The 18534-nt window shown below is 46.9% G+C and overlaps 1 long non-coding RNA gene across 2 annotated transcripts; it reads right to left on the bottom strand.

Annotated features, from left to right (window-relative positions):
- Positions 1 to 791: 791 nt before the first annotated feature.
- Positions 792 to 17364, bottom strand: LOC311437396. 2 transcript variants are annotated; one of them, XR_014693438.1, is made up of 5 exons: positions 17258 to 17364; positions 17063 to 17151; positions 16813 to 16971; positions 3370 to 3485; positions 792 to 1031 (listed from the first exon to the last, which is right to left on the bottom strand). It is a non-coding gene; the product is annotated as an uncharacterized lncRNA (long non-coding RNA). The 2 variants fall into 2 exon arrangements; XR_014693439.1 differs by lacking the exons at positions 792 to 1031; positions 3370 to 3485 and adding an exon at positions 15599 to 15786.
- Positions 17365 to 18534: the final 1170 nt, after the last annotated feature.

Below are 18534 nucleotides of genomic sequence, written 5' to 3'. Positions count from 1 at the left end.
ATCACCTTGCACAGATACCATGGCAATAGAGGCAACATAATTTTAAGAGATTCTAGATGACTTGAATGCTTACCCACTAGCTACACTTCATGACTTAACATGTGCATTTTACCCAATGTCTGACTAGAGGCAATTGGTGCTGTTCTGTCATCACTGGTGCCAATCTCCAACAACAGGAGATCCCAGGAGTTGGGCTTGATCCTTGTAGGTCCCTTTAAACTGGGATATTCTATAATTCTATGGACAGAGGCTGTCTATTCTGTACAAGCAGCTGCCCAAGATTGGGCCAAAGCTTTCAAAATAAGCAGAAAAAGCTCAGATATGATTTATGATTACCATGAGGGTAAAAGAGAATGAGCATCTCTTCTGATGCTGCTCTCTGTCATGCAGATGCAGCAAAGACGGGCCCAGGTGTGTGACACCTAGTATGGACCTTTGTCTAGAAGCCTGAACCGAGAAACAGACAGCCCAGAAAGAGCATTTACCACCTCCTGGCCACCACGGATTCCCATGCTCAGCTCACAGGAGCACCAGTTCCTCCCAGAGGTTCCCTGAGCTGACTCCACGCAAGCTGGGACATCCAGCCGGCGCTTTGGAGGCCCGAACAGAGAGGCTAGATTAGTCTGAAGAACAGGATAGCCACATCAGCATGGCCCACAGCCAAGCCCGGCCAGCTGCCTGAGCTACTTGGCTCGGCTGCAGACTCACACTGACATAACCACGTCCCCCTGAGCGCTGGATCCACCTTGGGCATCTCCGCGGGGCGCTGCATCATGCCGGGCAGGCGCGCTCCAAGGGAGCACAGTCTAAACAGAGAAGGGACAGGAAAGGGAAGAGAGACATGAAGTAACTCGCCTGAGGTTACACAGCTGGTCCGCTGCAGAGCCAGGTACTGCGCCCAACTCGAGCGCGCTGTCCACTTGACCACACTGTCAGCCTGCCAGCAGGGAGCTCAATACACATCCTAAGCCACTCGCACACATATGGTTGCTGGCACGTTGCTCAGGAGGAGGAAGACAATAACAGACCATCTAAGGATAACATAATACTGTATATCAGATAATGCCGAGAGGGGGCCGAGCCAAGTATGCTTTTCTTTCCCTCCCCCCCTTCAATGGAATTTTCTTGTGTATGCGTGTTTTATTCTGAAGACGACATTTGTTTGCCTAGGAGAGAAGATAATTCTGCAGACCATTTTCTTAAAAAAAAAAAAAAAAAAAAAAAAAAAAAACGAACCTTCCAGATCACAAAAAAAAAAATTTACAAGTGTTTGAAAAAGAGAAACCAAATGCAAGAAGAGCACTCAGTGAGAACAAAGTGAAATAACAGAAATAGTATCAGAATAATAACAGAAATTCATCGTAAGGCCTGCAGATTAACCCTGCATTTTCTCAGCCACACTAAATTCATGGATGCTTTCATAACCTGCTTCTCTGCTGCCTCCAGGACCACCCGTTCCTGTCCAGGCAGTCTTCTCACACTTCCCTACCACTAAAGCAACACCTGAAGAGGAACATGGATGAATCTCACCAATAAGATAAATTAAAAAACACATGTGTCTCACCTACAAGTCTCACCTACAGCCCTGAGCAGTTTTCATGAGTTTTATGTTTCCAGCTAATGTCATCTCTTCTACTCCTTCATCTCCAATGTCTGTCCCTATAGTCAAGCCACAGACCAAGGACTCGCCAGGAAGAGAAATTTTCAGGGAGAAGGACCTTCTCTCTTCTTTCCATGTCAGTATTTTTCATTATTTTCAGCAAGTAAACAGTGGACGGATGCCACAGTAAGAGGTCTAAAGATGCATTTTTGTAGCAGCTTAAGGCAAACGGTTTTTAAAATTTGTCCCTTCATGCACAGATTGTCTAGTGGATCCTTTGTTATTTCCTACTTGCAAATACAACAGCAGAAATCTCATAGAAATATCATTTGGTACTCAAAGAATGCTTGGCGTAAGTTGGGGAGGATATGGTATAATTTTTCACAAGTAATAAATATTTAAGTCATGCTTGAAGAGCAAAATTCAATTCAACTTTAATTATAGAGGCGTCACTAAAGCTCTTATTATGATTTTATAGGCCACAGAGGAGACCGGATCAAATTCTCAAGTTACGTTGAATGGGGAAGAAAAGGCAAAGAACAGATCACGTGCAGGACAATTCACTTGACCAGCACTGCTAATTTTTGTGTTACCATTCTAGGGGTGCAGATGAAGGAATGAGAGGAGACGAGACAGGATGTTAATTGAGCTGATCCAGAGATGACTGCTCTTTAAGGATGCCTGGTACAAGCTGCAGGGCTACACACACGAGGGCATCTAAGACACCGTTGCTTGTCCTGTACTTTGCCACTTTTGGCAGAGCTGAGGCACAGAGCTAGCTCTGCGAGGATTTTAGCCCACCTATGATAAGCCACCTTGCCAGCTGCAGCAGCCCAGCTTTCCTATAGTCTAAGGCTGTTGGTATACGTGCTTTTTTTCCTCAAAAAAAAAAAAAAAAAAAAAAAGACATGCCTGCAGCAGCATCAATATGAAAAAATGCACACATCAACCTCCGCAGGCGCCACAACGAGCTGGATCTCCACGAGAAGTCAGCAGATCAACCAGCAAGGCATAACCCAGAGAGGGTAAAACAATCCAGGTGGTCCTGCAATGCACAGCGCCAGAGCTCCAGCAACTGCAGCCAAGGGAAAGATACGGTAATTACATCATAACGCACTGCCTGGATTGTTTTAGTGAGATTAGGATATAATATTCTAATTAAAAATAAAGAGCCTGTCCACGAGGACAGGGCCATGTATATGACATCACTGGTAACCCCCTGAGCACGCACGTTACAGGGAGACAACGTTCCTCGATTCACTTCATCTGCCACTTAAGGCAATAATTCACCTCTTAACTCTGGCTGAAGACGTGCAATTTTATGGGAACCACAAATCAAGGCTCTGCATGTTTTAAAGGCTGACAGGATTTTTTTTTTCTAATAAGATTTCTTCTTTGATTAAATAGTCTTCTTTTGCAAAGAAAAGTGAAGAGAACCATCATGTCTGCAGCACAATGGTTACGTAGTCACAGCGAGTCCCTACAATAATACTTGACAGTTGTGCCCTTTTTTTTTTTTTTTTTTTTTGCATCTGTTGCAAGAATAGTTGGAGAAAACAGAAAAAAAGAAACCAAAGAAATGTACAGTAAGCCATAGAAAACAGGAGAAAAATGATGTTACAGAAAATACAAGTCAGAGGAAATATTTGGACAGCCAGAGAAATGTCATCACGCAGTAATGGCATCAGCCTACAAGTGTTTTGCAGCAATGTTATAGCAGTAGGTGTAACAGTGACCCACTTAGGCCAAATGACGATAGGAAACCGTACCTTGGAGAGGTCCCATTATAAATAGGGAGGTTTGTGTTGCACAGGACTGGTCTGGAATTCTTGACAAGACAAGCAGCAAAAACAGACTCTCCCAGGCTCCTGGGCTCCAAGCGACACTGAACGACGTGATAGGAGGGTTGAAAAAAAAAAAAATCAGGATAAATGAAATGAAGATTGGAGCAAAGAAATTTTTAAATGCTTCTGGAAAAACAGAGGTCTGCACAGGGCTTTCCAAAGTATCTGGCCATTCATGCAAATCAAGAGGATGTCAGGGTCTGTTCTATGGCTTCTTTAATCCAGTTATATCAACTTGTCTAATAAAAAAAAAAGTCTCTCTTCAGAGCCTTGCCAAGGAAGAAGAAAGGTAACCTCCCCACAGCTATTTCTGAAGTGCTTTTAAATCCTCTAGTAACCTCAGGCTACTCGGTACAGCTACCTGGCAAGTAACATATTCTGCACAAAAATATCTGCCCTCTAGAAATTGCATTTCCCCCCCAGAATACAAAGCTGCTAGTACTTGATGTGAAAGCACAGCATCCTTTGAGACTGAATCACGGCTAAGACACCCAGCCTGTAGGGCTTGAGCTTCTGAAAAGGGTCCTGAGTACAAGGGGCAGCTGGAGCAGCCAGAGAAAAGCACCCTGGTAAAGCACTTAGCCAGCCCAGAACAAGCTTTGTGGCACGTGGACAGGGCTCAGACACTGCAGACATGGCAGAAAATAAAAAATAGGCCATACAGAAAGGCATGGAGGCAGAAAAGCAAAGAAAACACTAAGCCAGGGGCCACAGAAACACTACCTGGAGCATGCGGGAGGTGGGAAAGATCAGACATCTGCCCAACAACATGAACCTTTGGAAAGCACCTGCGTGTGTAGGGTTTGGGCAAGGAGGCCAAGAGGTCCACTGAAAGCAGACCTGTAGCAGAAGCCAAGTGCCTGCCAGCCTGAAACACGCAGCAGAATATCAGCCCCTTTTCTGTGTTGTGGCTGTGTAAAGACAACCAAACCAAGGACATACCAGCCACAGTATTCACATACAGCTGCCCCAGGCACGAGGGGGAAATGCAATGTTCTGGTGATGCTCACCAAGGAAGGACATGAATTGCATCGGAGAAGGGCAAGCTTGAGTGGGTTGGAAAGAAGCTCTTTGCTGCTAACGCCCTCCAAGATACTAGATGGAGATGTCCTCAGGAAAATTCAGGAAATGACAAATTTAATCCTTTCCCTTCATGGTCAGTTATTGCAGACTCTTTGTTAGCAGTCACAACACCAGCCTACAGTTATTTGTAGTCTAGACAGAAAAGCAATGGGAGGGGATATAAGCAACCTATCTTGCAGGCACACTCTGAAGAAGCCTTCTCCAAGGAGAAGACACTGCAGGACATTACCGTAGCAGGAAGGACAAAAGCCGTGAGCTGTTTCCTTTCATTACTCATCCTTTCTCACCACGTGCCACTGCAGTTACAATTTTCCCTGTGGCAGAATTCCTGGCCTGAGCTGGCAGTGACGTAGAGCAGGGTGGTTATAGCCAGACAGATTTACTCTGAAAGAAGGCAGCTGCTGTGCTGGAGAGCCTCGTCCCATTCCACACGGATGTCATTATGGATGTTCAGCACATTCGCTTGTCTACAGCAGAACAGGTACAAAGGCACCAGACACTCCCAGGCAGCAGAAGAGTCAGGACAGGAACGGTGCTTTGACCTGCCCCACCCCTCCAGATCCCAACGACACATACCACACTTTGTGATGCCTTCCTTCCTGCAGAACATCCCATTTTCTGCTTGGCCGCACGCTCTGCTGCTGCATGCCCTCTCTTGCTTGGCTAGACAAGGAACCAATTAGTTAAAGCAATGAGCTGAAACAATTAGGCAACTTGTTCACCTAACCCAAGAGCCCCAACCAGTACAACGGAATGAGCTGAAAACTTTGAAGACAGACAGAGATGTAAGAAAGATCACAGTGTTTCTTACCCAACCTTTCTCCTGGGATCAGAGGGGACAGTTGTGAAACATATCAGAATTCTGTTTTCTTCTTTCCTTCTGTCTGAGGGCTTAATTTTTATTGGGATGGTGTTGCAAACAAGCCAGCTAGGGGCTTCAGGAAATGTCTCTATCCCTGATCCCTCACAAACAAGCCCAAACATTCTTCAGTTGCTCTTTGGAAATTATCTGAAGCAAAGGGACTCGAACTCTGATGCGGACATGGTTAAAAGCTGTAAGAAGCTTCCTAGACTGGAATGGCACCTACAGGCTTAACGTATTTACATTAATCAAGATTCAATCAAAGGCTTATTGGCACTCTAGGTCTGTGCTCCTGCATTACAAATAGCAATCGAGATTTCTGGGAAGGTTTAGCCAAGGCCTTAGCATAACTTGCAGCTACAGTACAAAAATACATAAACCATATAAGGTTACATACTTCATTAAATGTTAGCAATATGCTTAAGACTAAAACTATGGCATGCACTTTATATACAATTTTGATTGTCTATAATCCGTGTCAACACAGCTGTGCTACAGACCTCCTAAGTCACTGTTAGCAAGTCCATCTGCTTCACTGAACTGTGTCTAGTTTTCAAATAATGGCAATTTCTTTAACATTTTATGATTCCTGACTGTGAAAACTGCCTCTTGCGTGAGCCGGTGTCAAAATCTGACTAATGTTGCAAACCGTGTGGTGCAATGTGATTTTGTTGGCAGTTGGAGAAACATAAAAATGCTAAGACACTTCGCAAAAGTTTCAAAAAGGAGTCACTGAATAAATCTTTTAATCTCAAGTAGCACGTACTTCATTACATCAGCATTTTTCAAGGAATGTTCCTATTGTCAATGAAAATTAGCTCCAAGAATTTGAAAGCATGAGGACTTAACAAGGGAACCCAAATCCCAGAATTATGGCTTTTGTGTCAAGCAATCTGTAAAATACCAGACTTCTGAAAAACTGGCTCTTCCTCTCTACAAACACAAGCCTTTACTACCCCAGTATGACCAAAGCAGATAATCTTCACAGGAAGATTTTTGATAGCTCTTAGAAAAATGTCATCACGCCCCTCTGTTTTGCTCTGCACTATATCCACAGAAGCTCCAGTGGAAGAAGGAAGACAGCACAACATCCCAATACCAGTAAGAGGACTGAGGCTTGGGACCTTAATTCCCATGCTAGGCTCCCTACACACCCTACAACAATCTGTGCTTATTCAAGGTTAGCGGAGAGTTGTAAGGGAACACTGCATAAAGCAGGTTGCAACTTGCCTTATAGACAAGTCAGCATTTCTCCATAACAACAAGAACTTTAAATAACTTGGTCACATAAGACAAGAGGCCATGTAGTTGTTGCCTCTTAAAATTACCCTTTATTTTACAAGCTGAAGAACAAATCCAGCCCATTTGCAGACTCAGCAATGACCGTGGCCACTTGCCCTGCCTGATATATGGGCACTCGCTAGTGGTGTAGGCGTGCTCCTGGAGACGGTCTGCCACATGACTTACTGTGTGCTTTTTGGACTTCGCCCCGCTCCTTACAGGAAGCCTAGCCATTTGTACCTTCAAGAGACACTTTCTCGGTTATTATTTCAAGTAGAATGAATAATATCTGGCCAGCTCACTGCTCAGCCGAGAGAACCAAGCAAAGTGATGGGAGTGAGTCAGCAGCTCGGGTTATTGCTCATAAGCGGATACCAAGCTTACATCTCAGACCAGAGTAATGCATGCACGGAGGTCTGTCTTCCTGTGCCACGTGCACAGTGGGCTGATCATTACTAAAGAGGCCTTTTTCCTCGCCAAGAACTAACCTTCAGGATGACCCAAGTTCTCCTATCCGTGTGAAGGCCGAGGCAAAGTTGCAAGCTTCACAGCCTGGGCGGAGGTAGGGATACACGGGGACCATCACCCATACAGCATTTGCTGGGGTGCTTCAGTCACCTCTCTGCTCTCTCCCTATTTCCTCCTGCCAAGCAGAAAGGATGAAGAAAGGAGTACTCCATGCACAGCTAAACCTCCACAGCCCTCTACTGCTCTCCTTGGAAAAACAGGGGGCAGAGCAGAGGCCCTCTTCTCTCCTCCACCCTGCTGACTCACCACAGGGAGACATCCCAGCCTCCGAGCCGTGCCGGGACCGATGTCGTGCTCAGAGCAGGAGAGCAGAGGCCGCTGCTCACGCTTGCCTCCCAGCACAGCTGTCAGGTGTGCCGATACAGCCCATCACCACATCTGCTCCATCGCACTCAGAGCTCTGCTGAAGGCACAAAGAGCCAAACTAGGCCATTAAAAAGTGATAATTCAGGAAATAAACTATTTAAAAGGGCCCACTTCTCTCCCGTTCTGCTCTTCTAGTTTCTCTACCCCCCTCCCACGGTAATAAATCCATCCATAATTTTCCTTGCACTGACACCTCGGGTACCCAAGGCAGGCGTTTCCTGCTCCTGTCAAAGGTGAAAGCACCCCAATCTCCTACAAGCCATAAAGCCACCTCACCTAAAACCTTTTGCAGTTCTCAGAAAGCCAACGTACTTGGAGTAATACTTGGAGTAACTGGAAAGACCTTGACCTGGATGCTAGGGCCCAGTGGTACTGCTCAGGCTGGGATCAGAGAGAGGCAGAGGCAGCGCTCCAAGAGGACTACGCCGCGAGCCAAGATACACACTGAGACTTGGGACCTGTTTTAATTATTGTTTCATTTCTTTCACTGCTCAGGAACATGTAACAAGCTGAAATGTGCGTTGTGCCTGTAAACATTTACTTTCTTTCAGTCTTGTGCAATGCTATGTCTCATTCTCTTGGATGGTGCCTGGAATGCAGGAATAGCCATAACACAGCGGCCGAACAACCAGCGCCTGAGCTGTCCGTCTCCGACAGTGACCAGCACAAGCTGCTTTGAAGGAAGTTGCTAGAAACCCCACACTGGGCAATTGTGCGTTAGGTGGCCTCTGAGGGAAGTTTCTTCTTTCTGCCATGCAATTTATGCTTGACTCACACCCTAAAAATCAGCAAAGGCTGCCTGTCCGTCCTCCAATTCTTTTCCCATGCCGATTCGTGCACTCAGGGCGCTTTCTGCTTGCGCACTTGCCAAGAGGGAAAAAGCCTGGTGGTGTGCTGCACGGGGTTGCACAGGTTAAGCGTGCCCTGCGTGGATTACCACGTACCTTGCACAGTCAGCCACGTGGGGCTGCAGTTGCCGTAAGCCTGATGGCACACAGACACAGAAATCTGAGTCAGTCCCAGCGCGCTCCGAGGTCTCTTCGCCAGACCAGCTCACAGATGCACTCTGGCCCTTTGTATCCACAGCCTGTGAGCACGAGGCGTTTGGGGATCCTGCCCCTCTCGCTTACCAGAAGGGTTGTTTTCGAGCAGCACAGGGGCATGCACGCCATCAGCGACTTGTGATCTTCTCCAGGCCTTCGGCAGAGAAATTATCTCGCAATTTGGCAAACCTCACCAGATGCACAAGAGGCCGGCTGGGGCCACAGCGAAGAGCTGACCGGTCCAGGAGCATGGGGGCCTCCCCCATCCCTCCGGCAAGGCCGTCTGCCTCGCGCTGAAAAGGAAGGGAACCTTTGCCCCTTCTTCTCAGTCCGAAGGAGCATCTGCAGGACTGAAACCAATCAAAGCCAGCTGTGTAAAACGAAGGGGGGGCAGGGAAATGCTGATTATTATGACTAGGAAAAACACTATTAAAAAAAATAAAGAAAAGGGAAAAACTGATCCCATATGGGAGGCAAATGAAATACAAATGCAAAACAGGCCATTACGCAGTGTCTGTTGTAAGGCTGCTGCGTCGGGGGCCGCGTTCACGTGTCGGGACGCGGTGCCCCTGGGACCTCTGGAGATGCCCCTCTGCTCTGCGGCGGGGAGAGCGATACCTTGGAGCATCCCGGGCTGCGACCGGCACAGGGGCTGCGTATTAGCAGCCCTCGCAGGCTGACGGAGAAGCTGTTCGACTCCTCCGCAGACACTCATGGAGAATAACCTCAGGTCTGCCAGACCTCATCATTCCACCAGCCCTCTTCTGCCTCAGCCAGCTATTCCAGGCAGTTTTGCTGCTGGCCTCTCGCTCCTCTTGAGATGAGTTATTGCCCTCCTCCGCTCCCACTGGGTTGCCCACACGGCTGCCCTTTTGTCATTCCCCTTCTCACTCCGCACTTCCTCTTCTTCAGCAGATCATCTCCATCACCCGCTCCATCTGCCTACCCAACATGTGCCCTTCAAGCTGTTCCTGAGCTACAGCCAAGCCCCTGCAGGCTCTCTGGGGCAGCCTGCAGCAACAAGGAGGCTTTAGGGGTGCAGGCAGCAAGCGCAGCCCGAGCTCAGCCCCCTTTTATGCTCCCAGGAGGGAGTGAAATGCCCATCCTGTGCCAGCCATAATCCCAGACTCACAATGTTATCAGACCAAGGTGCCTGAAAGCCTGCCCTCTTCTCCTTCTCGTTCCTCAGCTCTTTCTTCTGCTGATCCCCAGGCACAAGGACAGTCAGAGCAATGGGGGCTGCTCGCTTCTTTGGTGGTGCTGGTGATCATCGATCCACAGGAAGAAAAGCTGGAGGGCAGCAACATGACTTCTTGTGCCTGTGGGCTGTCCTCCCCAGAGAAGAAAAGACTCTCCAGATCTCAAGGGACAGATGGTTGAAGGGTGGCTCAGTCTGCCCTGCTCTTGTGATTCTGTCAAAGACTCACAATATTTGGTACTTTTTTTTTTTTTTTTTAAGAGGCCCATGCCCATATGCGAATCTCAGCATCTATTTAAAAGACAAAGTAATTTTTTGTCTGTAGTGAAGAGAAAATATACAAAAATCTGAACATCAGAGTTCAAGCCACAGAAAAAGAAAAGAAGCTCTACAAAAATCCATAGGAAACTCTCCCTTTACAAGCCAATCTCACTTTTTTTTTTTTTTTTTTTTTTTTTTGAGTCCAACTCAGTTACACTACAATCCTGCTAATGTGAGGGCAGAAGACATTTTGGCCACCCAGATGCCCCGCTCTAAAGCCATTCCCAAGCCTGGCTTCTTCACCCACCCTGGGGGCCAGGACCTGGGCAACCTGTACCTGCTTTTTGAGCACCATCAAAGCTCTTCTCTCACGTGTGCGTTTGGGGAAGAAGCAGGAAGAGCGAGGGCCCTGAAGACATGACACTTCTTAGTACTAGCGTATTCCACAACGTGCCCAGGGCCACAGCCAAACGCATTAGACCGCAGCACTCCCAGATCCTACTCAAGAGTCTTCATAATTCCTCTTCTCAAGCCAAGAAAAACAGAGCAAGCAGAAAACAAATAACAGTGGGCAAGCAGGAGTATTTGTCCCTTACTACAATGGCCTTAAGCAATCAGAGAGGTAGGGCTGATGAACCTTTAATTACTTGTGCAATAATGACCTCTGCTTCCAGCATTCCTTGGCAGGCAGGAAGTGGCTGGAGCAGTCAGGGACCTGTTATGCTCTCCTCTCCGCAGGCCTGAAATCGATACGAAGGCCCCTCACCCAGCTGGTTGCGAGTTTCAAGATACACCCTGCGCAGAGGTTGTTTATAGCTATTAAAAGCAGTGCAAAGAAAATGCAATAAAAATAAACAGCTCGGCTATTGAGGAGCTGTTACTGAACCACACGGCTCCACAGCTAAGGTGTTCAAAGCCCCGACATTACTTGTTCCAGACAGTTCAAAGAGTGATAGAAAAAGCAAACTAGAAACCCAGACCTCAGCCTCAGTTTATTGATATTTTGTGTACTGCCTCATGCTGAAACATGCAGGGAACGGAGGGGGCACTTTTCACTGCAGAGCCCTAAGTGGTTCCCAGACAGACAGAGTAGGGGTGCTGGGGAAGTGACCCCCCTTAAATAATTTCTACAACAGTAAACCTAGGCAGCAAGGGAGGTTAAGGAAATGATCTAAGCTCAGCTGAGTAGTCTGGATGTGAAGTTGACTCTTTTGATTCACAAGCCACAGAAGTGACCTCTCCTTTGAGGAAAACATAGGTGTTCACAATAGAAGGCACTACACCTTCCCACAGGGTCCAACACAAGACTTTGACGTACCATAGGTGAGCCAGCTGCCAAACTTGCCAACCTTCCCCATCTCCATCTTGGCTGGGATTCTGCAACATGACAGGCTGACCCAAAGGTCAGAAAAAGAAACCCTGCAAGAGACAGCTCACAGGCTATTTTGCTTCCCGAGGAAATAAGTCTCTTCCTATCCCCACCTCCATCTGCTGGAGTCAGCTTATGCCTTGACGCATGTGGCACTGACGACTTCCCAAAGCTCTTGTTCTTTTAATATTACCATTAGCTCTTTGATATCTCGGTTATCCACAGAAACAGCCAGAGTGTGTCGGCATCCAGCAAAGTTCTTGGCCCTGAAGTTCTGTGGCAAGGAATTGCACAACACCAACCTAACCCAGTGTCGAGTGAAAATACTTCTGTGACAGTTTCTATCTTGCCCTCTTTTTTGTTTCTCTGACAGTCCCCACTTACATACATTTCAAAGGGAGGTACTTCTGAATGGCTCATCTCTAATCACATTCCCTCTGCTTCTAGAATGAGCACTTACGGGGTCTTCAATCACTTTGCACAAGAGGTCTTGTTTTCTTTCCTCAACTACAGCCACAGCTGGTTCCTCAGCTCTCCCTCCATTTGGAGACAGAGTTGGCAAGATAACATGGTGTGTCCCAGTATGAAAGGGATCCTTTACAACACAGAAAGAAGTCCCGGGACTGTTGAGCAATTTTCTTATTGGTTACAACAGGAAACGGATAAAAGCACTCAGCTCCTACCAGTCAAAGTTTCTCCTTTCTGCTCTGCACCAAGGCTGTACAAAAGAACAAAGAAGTGCTACAAAAGAGCTGCTTTGAGAACAAGACTGAGGTTACAGGCAGACCCATCGGTTTCTGGCATCTTACAAGCCAAAAGGGTAAAGAAGGGTAAGAAAACTACAAATGGCAGAACACCGCGTCGCTCTCAAGTCTGTTCCAGCTGAATTATCCATCACTTTCATCAGGCGCATTTCTTTTTACCGCACACTGCAGTAAGCTGCCCGCTGCATGCCGTCACTCTCAGCGCTCAGAAACGAGAACACATGTGAAAGAAGCACCCCAAGGGATGTGCCTGGTTGTTAACCTAAAGACATTCACCTCCCTCACTCAGCACCCTTAGTTTCCTCCCTGCTGTTTGAGTTTCTAGCCTTGTAAGACACGAGAAAGGGCAGCTAGACAAAACTGCCTTGCCTTGTGAGATGCCAGCTGGAAGGAAGGGAGCAGTACCACAGATCCCCACTCCACTCGTGCAGCTGGGACACAATCTCTAGCAATCATGGCACAGGGGAAGCCACCTCAAGCTCCAGGCCCAATTGATTCAGAAGGGTTAATGGCAAGGGGGTGGGAGAGAGCTGCACATCTGGCTTGAAAGCAACCCACCAGAGGTTCCTGCAGGCAGAGGGGGATTAGTAGTGTTAGGTGACTGCTCCAAGCCCCAAGGCCAGGCCCAAGGGCTTCTCAGGCCTCCTCATGCTCCCCCTGTCAAGGTTTGCCTGAGCAGCCCTTAACAGTGAGGCCCACCTTGGATGTCCATGGCACAACTATGCCTGCACAAGCAGTAGCATCAGGCCCAACATGAGGCAAAGCAGCAAACAAAATGGTCCACAAGCTCTTGCAGCTCTGTTTCATAAGGGCCTGGAAAGTTCCTCCCCTTCTCTTCCCCTAGCCCCTCCATAAAAGCTTTGCATGCAGAGCTGCGTCTCTTGGGTCCCTCATTCTCTTGAGCAAAGTAAACAGACCTCCCGTGCAGCGACAAATGAACAACAAACAAACAGAGGGGGAAGAAAGAAAAAAAAAAAAAAATCTCACTGCCAACTTGGAGATTTTTTTTTCGGCATGTTTAATTTTTCAAAAAAAAATTTAAATGTGCAAACTATGCCCTGGGGGTGACCCTGCACAGAGCTTCCTCCAGTCCCCCTCGCACCGCTGCAGCCACCCTGTCCTTCCCCGGACGCAGGCGCACGCACACGGAGCCCGAAGAGTCCTGGCACCCAGACGGCTTTTTCTTTTTCAGGCATGCCAAAACAAGCTAAGCTCCTAAATCCCTTTTAGAATCTGGCCTTGTGTGGAAATCTGTTTGCCTCCATCCTCTGTTTATTTTCTTTTGTTTTCAGGTTTGTTAGCCCAAGGGCAAATGTTGTTCCTAGCACCAGTTTTGGTTGTTGGGTTGTTGGTTTTTTTTTTTTTTTTGGTATTTATCTTTCAATCAAGTGTTCCTCCTTGCAGGGATAAACAGGATGTTTAGAGACTCTGGGTATGACGACCGGTCTCTGACAGCTGTTGTGACACACCACACACTGGGTTTGCCATGTGTGTGAGCATTGGCATGGCCCCGTCCGCAGCAGCCCGTCTGAGGAGATGGACTGCATGACCTACGAGGCCTTCACCAGCTCTCCATTTCCAGCGCTGGCTCATTGCAAACGCACCACCCGACCCAGAGCAATTCCCTGCCCTCTCCCTCCGCTTGCCAACCCCACTGCCATCCCCCTCCTAGACAGCTTGTTTCGCTTCCTTTGCTGCACCATCGCTTGCTATGCTCAATTACATTTTGCCTCTCTGGAATTTTTTATTTCCAGGTACGTACACATGGACAGCAGTTCAAGTGCTTCTAAACCACGACGATGCAACAGAGGGAGTTTCCCCAGCCTTTTTTTAGGAAAGGAACTTTTCCAAGCCCTGAATCACTGACACTGGTCTGACTCCTAACCCCAAAACTTTGCAAAAATGAAGCACAGACAGCATTAAGTAAGGGCCAGACCCCAAGCAAGACCTGCCTACCTAGAATACCACGAGTGGCCTAAAGATGCTTTCTGAAGTCCCAGTCACCACAGAAGAAAATTAAACACCTAACTGGGGACTGCGTGAATACTCCAAATGGTAATTACTTTCCATTCATTGCCCTTAGCACAGCTGAAGGCAGGAAAGGTTAAGAGACTGGTAATTACTTATGTTTTGTAATTACAGCAACCAGTTTCGCATCAGGCCCCGGTTCCAGTGTTCTCAGGCCCCAAAATAAATGAAGATGAGGTATCTCCTGCATTCTGCAAGCTGGGCGTGCCCATAACAGCAGCGCACACTTTGATAAGCCATAGTGTATACAAAGAGCTAAAATCTGTCTAAACAGCCATAAGTCACTCTAAAAGAAATGGCTCGGCAAGGATGTCATCTTAGCTACTCTAAAGCCTTTCACATTTAAAGGAAATAATATTTATAAAAATTACCTCTCTTCTCCACAAACACACGAATCCTAAACAGCAATGCTCATTTTTCCCCATTACAACTACTTTAAGAAATTCACAGGTCAGATGACAACACGTTGCTGACTTTCAGCCTGCTTGGGCCCAGCTTATTCAAGGAAATTCACTCGGTCCTGCAACACTTGTCAAGTTCAAGCACTGAAATCCATTCCAGGTAACATTCAACCGCAAGCTTCTGGCCTACGCACAGAAACTACGGCATGAAATTTTATGATCTGTGTTATTCAGGAGGTCAAAAAGGATTATCACAATGTTCCTTTTTAGCCATGGTGCCTGTGAGCCTTGGCATATAAGCAAAGGTTCATGTCTGGAAAGCCATTTTCAGACAACTGTTTTAAATTGGACTCCAAGCAGTCCTTGAACTCCACTTTAGTAGAAAGCAGCATTGTCAAGATAACGGTTTTATGGCTTTCAGTCCTTCTAGCAAAAATAGTGCTCGCTTTGTGTACCTTGCCCTGTTTCACACAGTGAGCAGACGTCCTCTACCCAGCCCTTCCCGCTCTCTGCGAGCCATTCCACAAACAGGCCAGCGCTGAAGAAGCAAGTCTCTTACAACCTGAGAACTAAAACAAGTAAAATATTTTTTTCATTTTTTTCCCATAAAATTGGGATAACCTGGATAGACCAGGAATTTTCCAGCCATGAACAGTTTCCACAGCAAGACCACTTTGGATAAAGTAAGCATAGTTTTCCCACTACTTCATTCATTCAGAAGTGCTACCAACAATGGGCCCAAACAGATTAGACTGTTGAATACCTTTCTGTCAGCAGAGCCATACTTAGGGAGTCCCAGCATGGAAGCAGATATCTGAAGCTCTAAATGATCCATTTTTAGCCATATTCACCCTCAAAAGAGAGCCATTTATCCTCTCAGCGATGTGGCTTTCCATTATACAGAGCAGGAATATTTGCTAAATAGATTACTATACACCTTCCCTAGAATACACCACAAGGTTGCACTTACTTTTTCCCCATCATTTATTTTATTTAGCCTCTTCTCTTAGCCACCCAGTAGCCTACCAAAGGGGGAATGATGCAGAAGACTGAACTGCAGGATATATTTCATTTCTGACATGGGGTGGCTTATACACAAAAGATGAAACTGTGACTTACCAGCTGAGCTGCACTATGTGTCTTCCTACTTCAAGTTAGCTGTGAAAATAAACAATTTGCGCTCTCTGAGGTCATGTGGTAAGGCTCAGGTGACAAGAGGTTAGAAGACACGGGAATTTTGTCACCTGTACACACCCACATATTCTTAACATGATCCACAAGGAACCTATCAGCAGGACCTGAGCAGGAGCTACAAAGGAAAACTCGTTTCAAAACTGTAATATTAATAAAACCAGTCTATGAAGTCACTGTCTCTGCAGCTCATTTCAGTTTGATTTAAAAAAATAATAAATACAATCAAACAAAAAAGCAACTGCACGTTCCCTCTGAAGCATACTGGCATTGCTGAGACAACCCTGATCGTAGCTGGGTGCCTTTCTCCACCGGAGTGGCCTACGCAGACAACTGCGCATCCGCTGACTGTTCCAGCACACTGCTCTCTTAGGGGGGTTGCACACGTACAGAGGGGAACAAAACTGCGCTCAGCACCTCCCCTGCACGTCACCGCAGCCAGCAGCTGCAGAGCCGTGCACGCCAAGTGCAGGACGTGGCTTCTCCTGCATCACAGCGAGCATCAGCCCCTTCAACCAAGTCATTACTTTGGTCCTTGGAGAAGTTACTCATACGTCTATGTGAACCCCCAGCCCGCAGGTACGGCTGTGGACATTGCCAAGGACAGCTCGACACCTCTGAAAACAGGGCTGCTCACAGGATCTGCCGAACCCTTGCATCACCCAAAACATCAGGATGTGCTGGAACGAGCATGATTCAGTCAACACAGCTACAGAACGTGATCCCTTGTTCTCCTTGCTTCATCACTCATCCGCTGTGCTTCTCTGATACGTGGCACAAACCCTGACTTCGTATTCAAGCACTGCTTGCATTATCTTCTAACCTACCTGTACAGACCAGTGAAGCACCATGTTATATTAAGAACTGGCACTTCCTCTAAAATACTGGCCAACAAGGGACTGGAAGGAGTTGGCATCTTCATAATCCTGCTTCCATGGAAATCTGGAGCATCAAAGCAAACAGGGCTTTGAATTTTCTTTTTTTAAACCTTACCTTAATTTCACAGGTATACTAGCTTAGAGGTAGCTGGTAACAAAAGTTCTCTCTCAAGTAGCTTGAATATCTGCCAGAATTAGGTTGCAGCAACTTCATATAGATACGGGTACACTCATCTCTCTATTTCTGTCCTTTTGTGTCACTCCAGTCAGAAACCTGTTTTGAACATGAGCTAAAAATTAATCACCCATGAAGAAATCAGAGCAGCAAAGCACGGTAGACCTGCCCTGTGACTTTTGATACTCACTCAGCCTAGCGCATATTTGGTACTACAAATAAACTCCTCTCAGCTTGGGTTCTCAATGCCAGTACAGGAGCTGGTGACTCCAACCTCTCCTGAGGACCACAACAGGGAAGGCAGAGAGGCTGATGGTTAATATATTACTTGCTGTTACACCTACCACATGGAGCACAGCCTCACTCATCCAGAACTATCACATACCTGACTGTTTGCTTGCTCAAGGCTGACCAGCCAGCTAGGAAGATATATGGCAGCACTAGATGAACTCTTTTCATTTTATCATCACCATGGTGAAGATGGAGTTACCTATATTGGAAGCCACCACAAAGGAAAGTGATGAAAAAATAGCAAACTCTATAATATTATACCATAGAGGCAAAGCCCCAGCCCCATTATTCTAAATGGAGGTGAGAGTTTGAAAAACAACCCCATTAAAAAACAAAACCAAAACACAAATAAAGGAAGGAGGGCTGCGGGGAAAACTGTGTACTGCAGGAGAGAAACCCTTTTATCTAGACAAGTTCAGTCCTCCTGCTTTAAAACTGCAGGTCAGCTCCTGATTTAACCTGGAGTTTTACATGTCGCTACAAAACTCTGGAAGTGTTGGCTTTGCAGATATGCCAAACACCCGGGCTGTTTTCGGAGAACTCAGTATTTTTCCACATCTACTATTGTAACTGCTGGCAGGCTAGGAGTAGCAAATCCTCCCTTATCTCCCTCCTCTCTGAGAGCATCTCTCTAAGCACCAGCTAACTTACACAGACCATCGTGCAGATCCCCCCTGGAAGCTGGACAAAGAGGAGGGTGGGAGAATCACTGAAGCTGTAAGCAACAAACCGCAGAAGGAGATGGACTGTCGCGCAGAGGGGAAGTAGCGGGGGAAAGAGGCGACTAATGAACAGAAGGGGGTGCGTAAAATCCTACTTGGATTGCCTCTCTGGGGAACAGCTGTTTCCTTGTAAACATCTTGCTAGCTGTCCAAACAAGAAGTTCAGACACAGAACAATAATGGAGAGCACCCGGTAGAAGCATTCAAGGCAAGGCGAGGGCTCATTCACTGCCCTGCCAATTGCTCTGAGTGGCAGCATTCAGAAGCAAGGGAAACTTTAGCTGGGTGTTTAACCCTGCACGTGCTGGCACTGTGGCCAATGGCCTGCAGAAATGCATCCTTCCTTCTATCCACAGCAAAGTCCTTCCTGGCCCTCCTTCCCCCCCTGACTGTTTCTGACACACTGGCAGAGCACATTCCTTGACAAAGGCAAAGAGGAAATATCCTCATCAGAGCAAGGAAAAACAGCTGCAGAGCCAAGAAACAAAAAAAAACTAAACGTGGCAGCCCTGAAGGCCTAGAAAAGTTCTACCACTGCCCTGGCATCAGCAACTTGGAAGTAAAGGGAGTTGCACCAGAAGAAGTAAAAAGAGTCTTTTTACTAGTCCGGAGCACAAAGCAGTCTACACTTGCAGAAGCATTTTTATGC

The sequence above is a fragment of the Aythya ferina genome, assembly GCF_964211825.1.
Source record: "Aythya ferina genome assembly, chromosome: 5".
Taxonomy (NCBI): domain Eukaryota; kingdom Metazoa; phylum Chordata; class Aves; order Anseriformes; family Anatidae; genus Aythya; species Aythya ferina.
This window is presented reverse-complemented; position numbering and strand designations above follow the sequence as displayed.